The sequence below is a fragment of the Malaya genurostris genome, chromosome 3, assembly GCF_030247185.1.
Source record: "Malaya genurostris strain Urasoe2022 chromosome 3, Malgen_1.1, whole genome shotgun sequence".
In the NCBI taxonomy this organism is placed as follows: Eukaryota; Metazoa; Arthropoda; class Insecta; order Diptera; family Culicidae; genus Malaya; species Malaya genurostris.
The window spans coordinates 147,940,105-147,959,660 of record NC_080572.1 but is presented as its reverse complement, the minus strand read 5'-3'; the positions used below and the strand labels follow the sequence as shown (position 1 = coordinate 147,959,660).

The following is a 19,556-nucleotide window of genomic DNA, read 5'->3' as shown; positions in this document are numbered from 1 at the left end:
GTGGAACTGATCGCGAAAAGTTGGTCAAACGAAAAATCAAATTCAACTTCTATTCAAAACTGAGATGGGGTTGATAATCGACAAACCATGCGCGGGAGGTGCGGGTACATCTAACGATGGAAACTCGGCACTAATTTTTTTCTCCTTTGCTGAACAAACAGCTAAGATAACGGGTATTGAAGTTAATGTACTCAAACGATGCGGCAGCATTCTTCAAACAATTGCATCTGGCCATAAAATAAACTGTCAGAAGTTCGATGATTATGCATTGGAAACTGCACAACAACTTGTGGACTTGTACCCGTAGTATTACATGCCGGCTAGTGTTCATAAAATTTTGATTCATAGATCGCAAGTAATCAACTCATTCCTGGTACCAATCGGCCAACTTTCTGAAGAAGCACAAGAATCCCGTAATAAGGATCTTAGGCGTTATTGTAGAGATCATAACAGAAAATCATCGAGAGTGTTAACCAAAAAGATCTATTCATGCGGCTTCTTTTATCTTCTGATCCCGTAGTAACAAGTCTACGGAAATTACCTCAAAAATCCATGAAATCTCTTTCATCAGATGCGAGAAGCTTGTTGAATTTTAACGAAGAGGATGAGCAATCAGCATACACCTCTAGTGACAATTCAGAAGATGAAATGTAATATACAGAACTATTTCATTATGTTGATTATGTTTTTATTATTCTTGAGCATAAAAGTATATAAAATATATAAAAACCTCACACCAGACATATATTCGCCCATATAATCCTTGGATACAATCGGATACAAACCATTCCTTCGAGGTTTTGTTCTAAATCGAAATTATTATCCAACCTAAACTGTTTGATGTGCTACTTTTTGCACTCTTCTGCGATATATAAGTTTGAATTTCGACTGTATTTTACATAAAAATATTCATAACTCTATTGAAATTTATCATAGCACTTTGAAATGTCATAGACTGTTAAGTATTTGCACAAAATCTAGTTTTGTAGAAAAATTCATTACTCTCAGAAGAATATAAAACTTGTTAGAACAAAAAACTGATTTTTTAAACTCTATTATTTAAACCACATAAAATTAATTAACGGCTAGAGTTAGAAAAAAATTTTCTTAAGTAAAGTTACTCGAAATTTAATTTTCTACAATATTGTCGAACACGAAAATTCTCTAGCTGCTTCCAGTAAAAAGTTAATTTTTTATCTGTCTTTACACGTGTACTGGAACATGGCCGTCCATGTACATAAAACCGCAGTAACAACCCGTGCAACTTTTCACAAGACACCAATGATGAAAAATCTACGGTTTTGCTGAAAAATAATAAAAGGCATGAAATTGCCGTTTTGGACCACGGCAGTGGTCGAATCAATAAAAACGTGGACATAAATCAGTAGCTGCCAAACCGTTCTTTTAATGCATATAGTTGCTTCGAAGAAATTATTTACAAATATATACCGCGTAATTTGATCATATCATTAATTGTTCATGGCCTACTTTGACAAAAAATGTAACCATAACTTTTTTATCTGAAGAGATAGAAATTTTTTTTCTTCTACAAAGTTTTAGAACTATTAAAAATAATTTACTTTGTCAAATATACCAAAAGTCTAGGTCGCACCGTTTCGGATATACAAAGCGTTTTTATGGCAACCCCCTTAAAATCAGTTTTTTATTCATTAATTGTTTCGAGTTATTTTGTTATGCATACTTTGTTTGAAATAATTGTAGAATTTATAAAATCGCATATTTTTGTTGAAGATAGTGCATAGGTTTGTTCTTTCCTGGCAAAGTTATGCAACATTTTCCTTTTTTTACATAGGATAAAACCTTGCACCGAAGCGAAATATGCAACTTTATGCAGCTGATTTTTACAAAATTTGTAGAAAAAGATGTGCCCAATATCATAGAAAAATTCTAAGTGGAACTCGGCGGAACTTTTTTTTAGGTCTTTTCAAAGTTAGTTTTAATTACTGAATTATGGCAACCCCCTTAAAACTAGTTTTCTAGTCATAACTTGTTTCGTGTTACTTTTTTATGCATACTTCGTTTGGAATAATTGTAGAAAATATAGAATTTCATAATTTTGTAGAAGCTAATGCATAAGTTTATTCTTTTCTGGAAAATCTATGCATAATTTTACCTTTTTTTACCTAAGAAACCTTGTGCCGAAGCGAAATATGCAACTTAATGCAGCAAACTTTAATAATACTTATAGGAGAACATGTACCTTATCCAATTTATTTTCCAATGAGTATATCTTGAGTACTCTTCGTGTGACTTATTTTCACTATGGTCATGCTGAAACCATGAATGATTAAGAAACAGAGGGCGCACAGTGGTCCAAAACTGCAAAAAGACGGTCACAAGTCTGTACAGACTTTCACTGATTTTTAACGTGTCTTCGAAGAAGTTTTACAAAATTATATAACGCTTCTTTTGAAAATAGCACCTTAATTTTTGTTAAGGAGGTAGCACCGATTTCGAAAAAATATAATTTTGGTTTTTGACGAAAATTTTTTTTCTCTATCTCATTTCAAAGAAAAAAACCTTTCAAGTAGTTTTTATGAAAAATGTAAAAAAAATATTTTTTGAGATATTCGCTTTATTTTAAAAACAGTTTTTTTGGATTTACCTACGTAGAATTTATCTCTATTACCTAAGTATCTACTACAAAGTTAGCATTCAAATGAGTAACTTTTCCCAATACTTTTCACAACCTAATCAATCAACTAGGTAGTTAATGTTACCTAATAAATCATTACAATATGTCACTTAGTCGCATTGCATTCGATCAATCAGTATCAGTCACGCTATCGTCCGAGTTTTCCGCATCGCTAATTTCTTGTTCTGTTGTAAGTTCTAGCATATCAATTGCTTCCAGTGACAATTTCTTTCTAGTTTTGATAGGTTAGTAATAAATATTCGAAATCAGTGGGTCAGACGCTACTAGGAGTCTACAAAAAACATCTGTCATCGTTTTTTCACGGCTGTTTTTCCTCGTGCCCAAGTTTGGATTTTTTTATTTGTTTATTAATTTTTAACTTTTTTCATTCAATAAACTATAAAGGTTGTTTTATGGAATCGCTTATTTGAAACCTAAGAGAAAACCGTACATTCATGCCTTGGACGAATTTTTGTATCTTTGTTATATTTCACAGGCTGTTGGAAAAAGGCTTTGTGTGAAATACCCCATGGATTATTACTATACATGCTATGCACGTATGCAAATATATGAAAGATATTTCTATCCTATTTCCGACTACCAGTCTGGACGCGCGTAAACACGCATAAACAAGTTCATGCTTGCACGCGCAACTTAAGCAAATTGTTGCGATTTTTATTTTGTGATTTTTCACAATTGACAATATTAGAATAAATCTAAGTGGGACTAGATGCAATTTTAGGCCTTTTCAAATTTAGTTTTAATTATTGAAAATCCGAAAAATTATCAAAACTTCAACACATATTTAAAAAATGGAAAAATGTTTTCTAGACAAAATATGATAAAGTATTGTTAAAGTACAAACCTTTACGAAGAGATTTCATGTTTAAACGTGTAAATAAATTGAGTTATCGCGAAGCAACACGATTTTTAAGACGAGATGTTGATCGGGCGACGCTCACTGCAAAAGTGAGTTACAGAAATAGCAGACGCGTGACGCCCTCTGTTTCTTAGCCATTCATGGTTTCAGCATGACCATAGTGAAAATGAGTCACACGAAGAGTACTCAAGATATACTCATTGGATAATAAATTGGATAAGGTACATGTTCTCCTATAAGTATTATTAAAGTTTGCTGCATTAAGTTGCATATTTCGCTTCGGCACAAGGTTTCCTAGGTAAAAAAAGGTAAAATTATGCATAGATTTTCCAGAAAATATACTTATGCATTAGCTTCTACAAAATTATGAAATTCTATATTTTCTACAATTATTCCAAACGAAGTATGCATAAAAAAGTAACACGAAACAAGTTATGACTAGAAAACTAGTTTTAAGGGGGTTGCCATAATTCAGTAATTAAAACTAACTTTGAAAAGACCTAAAAAAAAGTTCCACCGAGTTCCACTTAGATTTTTTTTATGATATTGGGCACATCTTTTCCTACAAATTTTGTAAAAAGCAGCTGCATAAAGTTGCCTATTTCGCTTCGGTGCACGGTTTTATCCTAGGTAAAAAAAGGTAAAATGTTGCATAACTTTGCCAGGAAAGAACAAACCTATGCACTATCTTCAACAAAAATATGCGATTTTATAAATTCTACAATTATTCCAAACAAAGTATGCATAACAAAATAACTCGAAACAATTTATGAATAAAAAACTGATTTTAAGAGGGTTGCCATAAAAACGGTTTGTATATCCGAAACGGTGCGACCTAGACTTTTGGTATATTTGACAAAGTAAATTATTTTTAATAGTTCTAAAACTTTGTAGAAGGAAAAAAATTTCTATCTCTTCAGATAAAAAAGTTATGGTTACATTTTTTGTCAAAGTAGGCCATGAACAATTAATGATATGATCAAATTACGCGGTATATATTTGTAAATAATTTCTTCAAAGCAACTATATGCATTAAAAGAAAGGTTTGGCAGCTATTGATTTATGTCCACGTTTTTATTGATTCGAACTACTGTGCATCGGTTCAAAACTTATGGTTTGCCATACTGAAGCCATGTGCAAAATTTCATCCAAATCGGAGAAGGTCGAGTCTGACAATTATCTCTGGAACAACTCAATTGATTTTCGCAAACTAAGATTCAAATGAAAGGTCTTATAATATCCTGGAAGTTTGTAGAACATTTTATCTGGATCCGAATTCCGGTTCCGGAACTAAAGCGTGATAAGTGGAAAATTACCAATTTTATTAGTATTGTTCCACGAACGATGGTTAAAAACAGGTACAAATCCCATAAAACTGTCTGATAAATTCTTTTAGATTGCAGAGCTTGTTAGTTCGTGGGCATGAAAACTTAATTCGGCACTACTGATCCCCTTTTTTCCTTTTCCGATAGCACCGAAAGTGGAGAAGAAAAACACCGAAAATTAAATTCACTTCGATTTCTCTGCGATGCTTGAACCGAATTTCACAAATCTTGATTTGAAATAAAGTTCATACTGTCTTTAAAGCTACTGTGAAATTTCATCCGGATCCGACTTTCGGTTCCGCAGTTACAGGGCGATGAGTGTCAAAGTTTTCTAATCGCCATATAGAGTGACAATATGTACAACACCGAAAGGAAAAGAAAACACAAAACGAACAAGGCGTGCTTTGTTCTATTTCGTACACGTTATGTAGTGATGTCAATACACTGGGGTCTCTTTTTACGCGGTTTTTTTATGCGGTTTCTTTTTACTCGGCTTTTTTTACGCGGATTTCCGAAGTTACCCGTTTTTTTTTCACGCGGATTTCCGAAGTTTCGCGGTTTATTTTACGCGGATTTCCGAAGTGACGCGATTTATTTTTCACACTGATTTTTCAAGTTACGATGTCATTCCGTCTGTTTGGGGCACACAAATAAATCTTGCCCCCGGGCCCATTAATACGTGAAAGTGAGGCTGGAACAGTGAGTATCTTTATATAAGTTATTAGTGGGAAATTAATGAAAACGTTCGTGATTGCTTCTCAACAATCGGAAAAGAAAATAAACTGCAGCCTTTTGTGAAATCCACTAAGAATTGATATATTTTTATTTGTATGACTGATAAGATGTATTTGCATTTTCAAGCTATGCAAACAACATCATCATGCATTCCACATGATGATTAAGCCTAAGCATTTTCAGCAGTTTAAATGACAACTAAATCGCAAGTGTCAAGTCAATTGAATGTTGGGTTGTAATACATTTGTAGTATATCTACTGTTCGATTGATGGAAAGATTTATATTGCAATTTAAGTGTCGAGTCATATGCGACGAAATGAAGTGTAAAGTACTTCCGTCTAACGTGTCGATTTCTATCAGTGTAAGACAGTTGGTTGACAGGTTACCAGAGTTGCCTTATTTCCAAATTCATCTAACATTTGCCATCTTATCATTTCGACAGACACACTTGCAAATCAGATCTGATTTTACCAATCACCTCGCAGTTTTTAAATTTCAGCATACCTCAATAAACTATTCATTGTCGTCTAATATGAGTCAGATTATAACTGGATGGCGGATGTTTACATCCATCAAAATTCAACAAGTCGAAAGAAACTAAAAACGTTGGATGATTTTTTCAAATTTTGTCAGATATTTCACGTTTGTGTTATGGCTCTAGTTGAACTGCTATGCATATTAATGCACGAGTCAAACAAATCGAAGATGATATGTAGAGTAATAAAAATAAAAATACAACTTGGCATCCCTGATGTGATCATTTTTCAAATCACCGCTATTATAGAGAATTTGCATTCTTTTCGCGATTTAAAATTAAACATTTGTAAGATATATCCGAGTGAGTAATTGATTATTCGTTTACCGTTTACTACGACCGTCTAGTAAGATATACACGATAACGATTACAGGTATGTTCAGAACAATTTAATATTTAAATACGGTTTAATATTATATAATACGCAGATTGTTTGTGTGTATGTTTGTAGTGACATAACTCTGACAGAACGGAACAGAGATTGTCATAGGAGAACTTTCAGAGGGAAAGAGGTGTAGCAAGTATTTCTAACAGGAGGAGTGAGTCGTAGCAAAAATGACCTGATTTAGACAAGATCGGTACTTTTTAACTTTTTTGATTACAACTGATACTTTTTGCCTAATTCAGATATGGTCCACATATGGTGTTCGTGGGTGATAGATTTAGTAAGCAGTCCAGTAAAAGTTTCTTGCATTCAATTGAAACCGTATGTGGCATACACTGCTGACGTGTCGAATGGGCCGAATTCAGTTCTCTTTTAATTTCTCTTTCAACCGAAACTCTGTTTATCCATAGTCAATCGACCCCTTGAAATTACAAATATCTCTTTCAATTGTGTAGTAAACCAGCCACAACAGCTAGAGTATCTATCACAGAATAAAAATGAATTTATTATTTCCTATTTTATTTTTAATAGTTAGAAACACACCTCAATTCATTTCAATTAGTCAATAATAATGAATATTAGTCAGGATTAGGTTTAGAAAGTGTTTCTAACATCGGGGGAAGTGGGATAAACACAGTTATTTCTTGCAACTAACAGATGGTCGTAGGGATATTTATACGACTTAGCTGTTGTACTGGTACTTTTTGCACTTCAGAAGGAATCGTAATAGTAATGGTAAAATTGTTCGACCATTGCAAAATGTATGTGTGTACGACTGTGTGGGACATTTTTTAATCTCAGAGGTGTACCATAGATTGCGATTGAGGTAATATTGTGTAAATTGATATTTTTTTTATATATTTTATTCTTTATAGGGTCATTTTTTCTGAAGTCGGATTTGAAAAATCTCGAAATGACCACTATTGAAGCATTGAAAAGTTCGAAACAAAGAACATCCATATCACTAGACAAAAAATTATCAATTTTACAGTGCCTTTCGGGTGGTCAAACTGCAGCTTCTGTCGCTAGAGCTTTTCCGTTGAATGAATCAACTATCAGAAGTATCAAGAAAAATGAGGCCAAAATAACAAAAGCTGCTATTGAGCTTTGAGGATCACGCACAAAAGGATATACCCCTAGATGGAGAGTTGATAAAAAACAAAACTTTGCAGTTATATGACCTAATATCGAATGATGGGCCATGGTACAAGCTGTGCTATCCGGAGTTTTACTGCAAGCAAAGGATGGTTTTACAAATTTGTGCAAAGAAATTCAATCCGTAATCTATATATATAAAAATGGATGTAAGTTTGTATGTTTGTAACGCGATAACTTCGGAACTACTGAACGGATTGCCACCAAAATTGGCACAGATACTTCTTGTATTTCAGAGATGGTTTAGGGAGTACATTTATATGGGAGGGAGCGTAGCAAGTGTCATTACCAAGGGGGGGTCATGGAAAAATTCATATAAATTGACAAGAATCGATACGTTTTGAAGACCGTAGAAACATTTTGCATACCTTAGATATGACTATATGGGGGGTGGATGTAGCAAGTGTCTTTAAATAGGGGGGTGTAGTGTTTAAAACGGCATAATTCCAAAACTACTGAACGGATTGCCACAAAACTTGGCACAGATACTTCTTGCTCTTCTGAGATGGTCATAAGGATATTTTAATGCGGGAGGGAGCGTAGTAAGTGTTCTTAACAGGGGGAGGTCATGAATTTTTTTTTCTAATTTGACGAGAATAGATACTTTTTTAAGACCATGGAAACCTTTTGCATGTATTAGATATGATTATATAAGGGGGGGAGGTGTGGATGAAGTAAATGCTTTTAAAAAGGGGGGTGTAATGTTTGTAATGGCATAACTCCGGAATTACTGAACGGATTGCTATCAAACTTGGCACATGTACTTCTTGCTCTTCAGAGATGGTCATAAGCGTATTTTTATGGAGGGATGGAGCGTAGCAAGTGTTATAACCAAGGAGGGGTTATGAAAAAATTCATGCAACTTGATGAAAACCGATATTTTTTGAAGATCTTAGAAACATTTTGCATACCATAGATACAATTTAATGAGGGATGGGTGCAGCAAGTGCCTTTAAAAAGGAGGGTCTAATGTTTGTAATGGCACAACTTCAAAACTACTTAACTTAACGGATTGTTATCAAACCTGGTACATGTACTTCTTGCTCTTCAAAGATGGTTATAAGAATATTTCCATGGGGGGAGGGAGCGTAGCAAGCGTCCGTAGGTGGTCATTAAAAATATTATCTAATTTGACGAGAATCGGTACTTTTTGAAGACACTTTTTGCACAACTTTATAACTAAGATTTTAAGGATATTCTGAGAGGAGAGGGTGTAAGGGTGTAGTAAGTGACTCTAAAAAAGGAGTGTAATGTTTGTAACGGCATAACTCCGGAGCTATTGAACGAATTGCTATAAAATTTGATACAGTTATTTACTGCTCTTCAGAATTAGCCATAAATGTATTTTTATAGGGGAGAAAGCATAGCAAGTATTATTAACAAGAGGGCCCATGAAAAAAAAAATTCATAAAATTTGACAATGGTCGATAATTTTTGAAGATCATGCAAACATTAGATATGATATATATGGGGGGTGGATATAGCAAGTGCATTTCAAAGCTCCGACACTACTGAACGGATTGCTATCACACTTGGCATAGCTGCTTTTTGCTCTTCAGAGATAGTTTTTTTTATGGGGGATAGGTATTTTTATGGGGGAGAGAGCGTAGTAACTATCCTTAACAGAAAAAATTTATTTAATTTGACGAGAATCGATACTTTTCGAAGACTATAGATACTTTTGGCGCAATTTAGGGTATTCGTGTAGGGTGGATGTAGTACGTCTCTCTAAAAAGGGGATGTAATGTTTGTGACGGCGGAACTCCGGAACTACTGAACGGATTGCTATCAAATTTGGCACAAAGAAGCTCTTCAGAAATGATCATTAGGACATTTTCAGGGGGAAAGTGTGTAGGAAGTGTCCTTAACATGGGGGAAGATGGTCGATGACGAAATTTGAAGAGAATCGACATTTAGACTAGAAGGAGGGGTTTTTGAAAATAAATTTTAAACTCCCATTTTTTATATAACTATAGAGTGGCAAGAATTTCAAGGTCGTATTTTTCTTTAAATAATTTCAAAAGATCTGGTTCCATTTTGCCGGGGAATTCAAAGAACTAAGGGAAAATAATCTTTGTCTGCTTATGAACGTGAGTGTATTCAAGTCTCAGCATAACTACATAACAACTAAACGAATCGCCATCAAGTTCGTCACATGTACCAAAGGTGGGAATCGACATTTTTTGAAAAGCACAGATATTTTCTACACTACTCAGGGTAATCATTTAGTAAGTTTACTGACAAAAAGAAAGTTAAATTAAAATAGATTATAATGTTATTTAAAGGGTGAGAGAGTGGAGTAAGTGTCCCGAACATGGAAAGTGAAAGGGAAAATTGATCGGGTTTTACGAAAAATTGGTACTTCTTTACGAGTACAGTATATTTCTAGCAACTAAGTGAGGTAGAGAATATCATGAAAATTATGATTATTGATAGATCTGGGGCACTGATCATTCGCAATCTGAACATGAACGGAGTATTGTTCGATCGGGTTTCTGTCTAAGTTATGTTTCACTACAAGAGTATTTCACTAAGCAGGACAACTTCGAGAAGTTTTTTCGGTCTTTCCTTCACGAAACATTTCCGAGCAACGCCGGGTAATTCAGCTAGTGTTCATTATATTTCTTTAAAATAAAATTCAAAATATTTCGTATTGAATAAAATCGTTGATCGTGTACGTCCTCCTTTTTTATCATGAAGAACTATATAAATTATTTCATAATATTGAACTGTTTGTCAGAACGTTTGATGTAACTAATCCTTACTTGAGTGTAGGTGTATCGATTCAAATTCTAGTAAAGAAGGGGCTTGCACAATTCGCATAATCGATTCACTAACTGATATTCTGAAGTGTTCCAATGTTATTCCTATTCACGTCATCCAGTTAAGTCTCTGACATTAACCACCCTTCTTTTTGAAGTGGATTGTAATATAGTTTAACTATATAACATATCACAAAATAAATTTCAGAAGACCGAATAGAATGTTTCTACAATCCAGAAACAGATCCAATATGATCTATCAATATTGGTTCACATTACGTGAAAAACTTCAGAAATCCAAGTACATACAATAGGATTGGTAGTACTAGCCCTTTAAATCCGGTTTACACCTATTTATTTCGTAAATCGTATCATTGGTTAAACTTTCTATCGCATTCCGAAAGGTGGCTTATTGCGGTGGATTAAATTTGACTGATATTACGTAGAAAGAACTAAAAATTAAATTACAAGTAAATTCAGTGACCGCATGAATCATGTTATACCGTTTCACACAAATATTGATATGATAAATTGGAGTAACACGGTATAACATGATTCGTGCGGTCATTGAATCTATTTTTAATCTACTTTTTATGGCATTCTACACAATATCAGTCGATTTTGAACAACCGCAGTAAGCCTTTCTTTTGAAATGCGAATGAAAGTTTAATTAATGGTACGATTCATGGAATTAATTGGAGTAAAACGGGTTAAACGAGCTAGTGTAAAACTAAAAGCTGAGAGTGCATCTGCGGACACAACGGCCGCAGACCATTTCAAAAAAACTTTTATGAAAATAGTCGATGACGGCTCCTACCACTCAGAGCAAATATTTATTGCAGATGAGACAGGTCTCTTTTGGAAGGAAATGCCTAGTCGAACTTTCATTGCCAAGTCGGAACATAAGGCTAGCGGATTCAAAGCAGCGAAAGATCGAATAACTTTGATGTTTTGCTGTAATGCATCTGGCGACCGTATGTTAAAGCCACTATTGATACATAAGGCAAAGAGACCACGTGCTCTCAAAAATGTACATCCTAAAGATTATCCTGTACATTGGATGTCTAACCGCAAGGCTTGGATGACGAAGGAATTATTTGAACAATGGTTCAATGATTTTTTTGTACCAGAAGTTCAAGAGTATTTAAACAGCAAGGGAATGGATTTTAAAGCATTGCTATTGATTGATAATGCCCCTGGTCATTGCGAATTAATACATTCTAATATAAAAGTTATATTCTTGCCACCAAACACAACATCTCTAATACAACCGTTAGACCAAGGAATCATCTCAACATTTAAAAAACTCTACCTAAAACAATCTTTTCGGTTCATCTTACAACAACTTGATTGAAAAAGCTCTGAATCTCTACCAGAAGCCTGGTAAAAATACACCATGAAAGAGTGTCTAATTAACATTGAAGCAGCACTAACGGAAATGAGGAAGTCTACACTCAATGCTTGCTGGCGTCCACTTTGGCCCGACTGTGTCATTTTTACAAAACCACAATCGGATAATGCAGTTTCCTGTTGTGGGCTCACGCAATGGGAGGTGAAGGTTTTGAGGACATGTCCAGTAAAGATATCGACGAACTTTCAAAGGAGTCCGTTATAGAAAACGAAGAGTTATTGGACAGCCTCAATGATACAATTGACCCAGCGATCGATGATAGCAAAGAAATAAGTGCGACAAAAATTAAGGAAGGGTTAGATTTGACGAATAAGCTAGCGTAGTATTTTTTAAAATGTGACCCTAATATACAACGTGCTATTTCCTTTAAAAATGATCGTAATTATTGTATGGTACGGTACAAAGAATTGGAATCAAATTTATTGAAAGAAATGCAAGAAAACATTGGTACTGAAGTTTCCAGTGATGTAACAATCCACACAAAAAAGCGTAAATTTGTAATTTACGATAGTGATTAGTTTATTCATTTTTTGTTTTAAATTTGTTATTGTTGTATGCTATATTTGAACTCAACTGTTGCATGAATTTTGAAAGTCGAATAAATAAATTTGAAAAATCGAATAGAAAGCAGGATATATTGTTCTATTGCCAATACAACTTCCATTTATTCTGTGATTTTGAGCAAATCGTAAAAATTTTAAACTTGTAAATTTGTACGAGAAAAAAACATGAAGAAACATTCCAAAACTATTTAATGGCTCTCTATGAGGATTTACGTGGGTTTCTGAAGTTAAGCGGTCTCAAATTTTCCAAGTCCCAAAGTCGATTTTCACACCAGATTTTCTGGACGTTCATGCATTCAAAGATATTTGCATCAAAAAATTTTTTCCTTAAGTTTTGCGTTTTTTTTACGCGGATTTCCGAAGTTACGCGGTTTTTTTTACGCGGATTTCCCAAGTTACGCGGTTTTTTTTTGCGCGGTTTTATTTTATGCGGTACGTATCCCCCGCGTAAAAAGAAATCCCAGTGTAATAATAATAATAATATTAATAATAATAATAATAATAATAATAATAATAATAATAATAATAATAATAATAATAATAATAATAATAATCATAATAATAATAATAATAATAATACTAATAATAATAATAATAAAAATAATAATAATAATAATAATAGTAATAATAATAATAATAATAATAATAATAATAATAATAATAATAATAATAATAATAATAATGATAATAATAATATTAATAATAATAATAATAATAATAATAATAATAATAATAATAATAATAATAATAATAATAATAATAATAATAATAATAATAATAATAATAATAATAATAATAATAATGATAATAATAATAATAATAATAATAATAATAATAATAATAATAATAATAATAATAATAATAATAATAATAATAATCATAATAATAATAATAATAATTATTATTATTATTATTATAATAATAATAATAATAATCCTACTACATGTTCTAGGCTGCTGATTCATGCTGATTAGATTGACTAACATATGAAGAAGTAACAGAAACGCAGGTTCGTTTCGTTTGTTAGATTTCGTTTAATTGGTTTAATCGAAATAGAGCATGAGATAGTAATTATAGGTTTAACTACGTTCAAAACTGTTCCAATTTGTAGGTCATATTTGTTGGTAGCAAACGAACCAACTTCGGCTATTCCGTTCATCTGAATCCGGTTTTGGAAGAATTGGAAATAGTGATTGAAAACTGCAAAAAAGATCTCACTCACTTTTCTTGGAGATTCGATTTTCACAAACTTATAGGTTCAAAAGAGAAGTCTTACAGTTTGATACGGAATTCCTTAATTTGTTGTGGATACTACTTTCGGTTTCGGAACTACAGAGTAAACAGGATTTATAGAGTTTGTGAGATTAGGTCCGAGCAAATTTTTCTATTTCTGTTCAATAAACAGTTGTTTTTGCGAATTGCACGGTTATATTTATGATGTAATGAGTAATATGAGAAAGGCATCATTACACCACAGGGTGGATTAAAATAGGTTTTTCTTATACCGATTACCGATGGCATTGGCAAAATAATTCTAGTTTGATCCATGGGCCAATATGGGATTTAAAATCAACATCACTTTTCGTTCCGTTTGTAACAGGAAAATGTATGCTTATTGTAGAGTTCAGAGTTAAATAATAATATCAAGCTATGTAACAAAAGCAAAAATAATATAAAATAAAATACCATTGAACAAAAATATAGGCACACGCGTTCCTTACTGAAATAGAAAAGAAACCTTTCTTTTTCTTCTCTGCTGCCCCTATATAGTAAACAAAATAGTATTACCCAACGTCGCTATAAAAATCTCAAACGCTCAGGCTATTATTCTTATTCGTCATCTAACACTCGATGTGGATAGACGAATAACCTACTACGACTAATTTCGATTTTGTTTTATTTTTTATTCGCAGTTGTCTACCTATCCAAGCTATGGGTAAAAACCGCCATAGATCCGAGAAGGATCCAAAGGATGCTAAGCGTCTGAAGCCAAGTGATGTACAGGTAAACGACCGTTTGCTGAGTAAAAACCAATATTCTGATCTGCCAGTAGATGTCGAAGAGGAACTGCAAAAGAAGGAAAAAATGCCGCCTTTCTACCTGAAGGGCTTCCCACCAACTCTACGCTCGGACTTCAACACACTGATCAGCAAAGGACTACAGGCAACAATCCGTTTATGTACTGAAGGCTACAAAATAACTGTTCCGGCTTTGAACCACTACAAAGGAGTGGAATGCTATCTGAAGCAGACAAAAGCGGAATACTTCACACACGATATTGCCGCCAACAAACCTATGAAGGTTGTACTTCGAGGACTACCCGACATGATGGAAGCCGAACTAAAGCAGGCACTGTCGGAGGCTGGACTAAAGCCTTTGATGGTGTTTAAAATGAAGCGACATAATACGGACAAAAAGTTTAGAGATCAACTGTACCTGATTCATCTGGAGAAGGGCTTCATCACCATGAGTCAACTGAAAACGATTAAATCGTTATTTCACATAATCATCGAATGGCAAAAGTATAAACCGGTACATCGGGATGTCACACAGTGCACGAACTGTTTGAACTACGGCCATGGAGCGAGGAATTGCCACATGAAAAGTCGGCGCGGGAAATGTGCCGAATCACACAATACCAACGATTGCCTACTAGATGACATCGCTGTAAAATGTGTGAACTGTGATGGCGACCATCCATCTACTAGCAAATCGTGTCCCAAACGTGCTGAGTTCACAAAAATTCGACAACAGGCGTCCCGCAAACAATCAACGCGCAAGAATGTTCCACAGAAGGATGAAGTTAATTTCCCACGGCTCCCACCGAAGAGGAATATTCCGAATTTGCCGCCACTTCCTCGCAGTAATCCAAAAGATTCTGCCGCTGGATCACAAAAAGAATCTTCCTCAAAAATCTCTCCTGGATGGGGCAATAATCAACCACAAGCAAAGGAGGACTCTGGTGATTTATTTTCTGCTGAACAACTGATCGTCATTTTTGAAACAATGACAACAAAACTACGAAACTGCAGAACGCGGTTAGATCAAATCAACGCCTTAGGCAAATTCATCATCGAATATGCAATATAATGAGTTGGTTATAGTAAATTGGAATGCTTGCTCACTCAGGAGCAAAACTGCTGAATTGTCCGACTTTCTTCATGAGAAGAATGCCGATATTGCTATTTTAACTGGAACTCATCTTAAACCTGAAATTTCTAATTTTTTTTTCAATTACAGGATTCACAGGCTCGACAGGGCAACTACCAGAGGAGGGGGAGTTGCCATTGCCGTTAAACGATCCATTCAGCACAGGCTTCTGTCAGCCTTTAAATTGCAACTCATAGAAGCCATCGGAATTGAGATTACAACGACGATGGGACCCATCATCATCATTGCAGCATACTGCCCCAAACAAATCAATCTTCGAGATGGTACGTGTGCATCATTGAAGCGAGATTTGGCTATGCTCACTCGACGACAGAACAAATTCATCATTGCTGGGGACCTGAACGCACGGCATGAGCCGTGGGGAAACAGAAGACAGAATCGAAACGGATTCGTACTTGCCGAAGATTACGAAGCTGGACAATACAACATCTTCGCTCCGGATCAACCAACGCGACTTTCCAGATCGGGAGTTCATTCCATTTTGGATATATTCATCAGCAACATCGCCATAGACAGCTCTCCGGTTGTCTTCTACGAGCTCTCTTCTGACCACTTTCCAGTAATATTGACGTTGGGATCTTCACCAGAAACAGTGTCTATTCAACCTCGGAGGAACTATTATCGCATTATCGCATTATCCAATTTCAACATATCGCCGACCAACTTATTAATATCGATTTGCCACTTGATTCCCCGATGGAAATCGATGCAGTCTTATCTTCCTTCCAGCATTCAATCACAGTCGCTCGTGATAGGACGGTTCCAGTACAACATATGCCGAGTTCCTTAATATCGATTTGCCACTTGATTCCCCGATGGAAATCGATGCAGTCTTATCTTCCTTCCAGCATTCAATCACAGTCGCTCGTGATAGGACGGTTCCAGTACAACATATGCCGAGTTCCTCTCTTCAAATCGACAGTGTCACCAAGAAACTCATCCGACTTCGGAATATCTAACGGAGGCAGTATCAACGAACTGGCATCCTAGATAGGAAGACTACTTATAACAACTTAACTAGGATAATCCAGGAAAGGAAATCTGAGCTTCGCAACAGGAACTTCCAGCAAAAGCTTCGAGAAATTCTCCCACATTCAAAGCCCTTCTGGTCCTTAACGAAGGTGCTTAAGAAAAAACCGAAGCCTATCCCTCCTCTGATGTCACCCAGGACGCAACTGAAGGAATACCTTTAATCACACCAGTAGAGAAGGCAAATGCGCTAGGCCAGCAGTTTGTGTGTTCTCACAATTTAGGACTTAACATTGTTAGTCCATATGAATGAGCCGTTGCTGATAGCGTAGCTGAGGTTGACCAATCAGACAGCTTGGTTCCTGAGGAAAGTAGAGTCACTGCGAATGAGCTGATGGCTTTTGTGAAAAAATCCAAAAATATGAAGGCCCCCGGTTCCGACAACACATTCAACATTGAGCTGAAACATTTGAGTATTCGCTCATTTGTCTTCTTAGCTAAAATTTTTAACAGGTGCTGGGAGCTTGGTTACATCCCTTCAATGTGGAAGTTAGTTAAAGTTTAGCTGAACATGAACGGAGTATTGTTCGATCGGGTTTCTGTCTAAGTTATGTTTCACTACAAGAGTATTTCACTAAGCAGGACAACTTCGAGAAGTTTTTTCGGTCTTTCCTTCACGAAACATTTCCGAGCAACGCCGGGTAATTCAGCTAGTGTTCATTATATTTCTTTAAAATAAAATTCAAAATATTTCGTATTGAATAAAAAAGTTGATCGTGTACGTCCTCCTTTTTTATCATGAAGAACTATATAAATTATTTCATAATATTGAACTGTTTGTCAGAACGTTTGATGTAACTAATCCTTACTTGAGTGTAGGTGTATCGATTCAAATTCTAGTAAAGAAGGGGCTTGCACAATTCGCATAATCGATTCACTAACTGATATTCTGAAGTGTTCCAATGTTATTCCTATTCACGTCATCCAGTTAAGTCTCTGACATTAACCACCCTTCTTTTTGAAGTGGATTGTAATATAGTTTAACTATATAACATATCACAAAATAAATTTCAGAAGACCGGATAGAATGTTTCTACAATCCAGAAACAGATCCAATATGATCTATCAATATTGGTTCACATTACGTGAAAAACTTCAGAAATCCAAGTACATACAATAGGATTGGTAGTACTAGCCCTTTAAATCCGTTTTACACCTATTTATTTCGTAAATCGTATCATTGGTTAAACTTTCTATCGCATTCCGAAAGGAGGCTTATTGCGGTGGATTAAATTTGACTGATATTACGTAGAAAGAACTAAAAATTAAATTACAAGTAAATTCAGTGACCGCATGAATCATGTTATACCGTTTCACACAAATATTGATAGGATAAATTGGAGTAACACGGTATAACATGATTCGTGCGGTCATTGAATCTATTTTTAATCTACTTTTTATGGCATTCTACACAATATCAGTCGATTTTGAACAACCGCAGTAAGCCTTCTTTTGAAATGCGAATGAAAGTTTAATTAATGGTACGATTCATGGAATTAATTGGAGTAAAACGGGTTAAACGAGCTAGTGTAAAACTAAAAGCTGAGAGTGCATCTGCGGACACAACGGCCGCAGACCATTTCAAAAAAACTTTTATGAAAATAGTCGATGACGGCTCCTACCACTCAGAGCAAATATTTATTGCAGATGAGACAGGTCTCTTTTGGAAGGAAATGCCTAGTCGAACTTTCATTGCCAAGTCGGAACATAAGGCTAGCGGATTCAAAGCAGCGAAAGATCGAATAACTTTGATGTTTTGCTGTAATGCATCTGGCGACCGTATGTTAAAGCCACTATTGATACATAAGGCAAAGAGACCACGTGCTCTCAAAAATGTACATCCTAAAGATTATCCTGTACATTGGATGTCTAACCGCAAGGCTTGGATGACGAAGGAATTATTTGAACAATGGTTCAATGATTTTTTTGTACCAGAAGTTCAAGAGTATTTAAACAGCAAGGGAATGGATTTGAAAGCATTGCTATTGATTGATAATGCCCCTGGTCATTGCGAATTAATACATTCTAATATAAAAGTTATATTCTTGCCACCAAACACAACATCTCTAATACAACCGTTAGACCAAGGAATCATCTCAACATTTAAAAAACTCTATCTAAAACAATCTTTTCGGTTCATCTTACAACAACTTGATTGAAAAAGCTCTGAATCTCTACCAGAAGCCTGGTAAAAATACACCATGAAAGAGTGTCTAATTAACATTGAAGCAGCACTAACGGAAATGAGGAAGTCTACACTCAATGCTTGCTGGCGTCCACTTTGGCCCGACTGTGTCATTTTTACAAAACCACAATCGGATAATGCAGTTTCAGAAATCCTGTTGTGGGCTCACGCAATGGGAGGTGAAGGTTTTGAGGACATGTCCAGTAAAGATATCGACGAACTTTCAAAGGAGTCCGTTATAGAAAACGAAGAGTTATTGGACAGCCTCAATGATACAATTGACCCAGCGATCGATGATAGCAAAGAAATAAGTGCGACAAAAATTAAGGAAGGGTTAGATTTGACGAATAAGCTAGCGTAGTATTTTTTAAAATGTGACCCTAATATACAACGTGCTATTTCCTTTAAAAATGATCGTAATTATTGTATGGTACGGTACAAAGAATTGGAATCAAATTTATTGAAAGAAATGCAAGAAAACATTGGTACTGAAGTTTCCAGTGATGTTACAATCCACACAAAAAAGCGTAAATTTGTAATTTACGATAGTGATTAGTTTATTCATTTTTTGTTTTAAATTTGTTATTGTTGTATGCTATATTTGAACTCAACTGTTGCATGAATTTTGAAAGTCGAATAAATAAATTTGAAAAATCGAATAGAAAGCAGGATATATTGTTCTATTGCCAATACAACTTCCATTTATTCTGTGATTTTGAGCAAATCGTAAAAATTTTAAACTTGTAAATTTGTATGAGAAAAA

General features: G+C 34.8%; 1 protein-coding gene across 1 annotated transcript in view; it reads right to left on the bottom strand.

The window, feature by feature from the left end:
• Positions 1-19,556, bottom strand: part of LOC131438546 (solute carrier family 22 member 21) — a 640,450-nt gene that overhangs the window by 78,108 nt on the left and 542,786 nt on the right. The window lies entirely within an intron of this gene.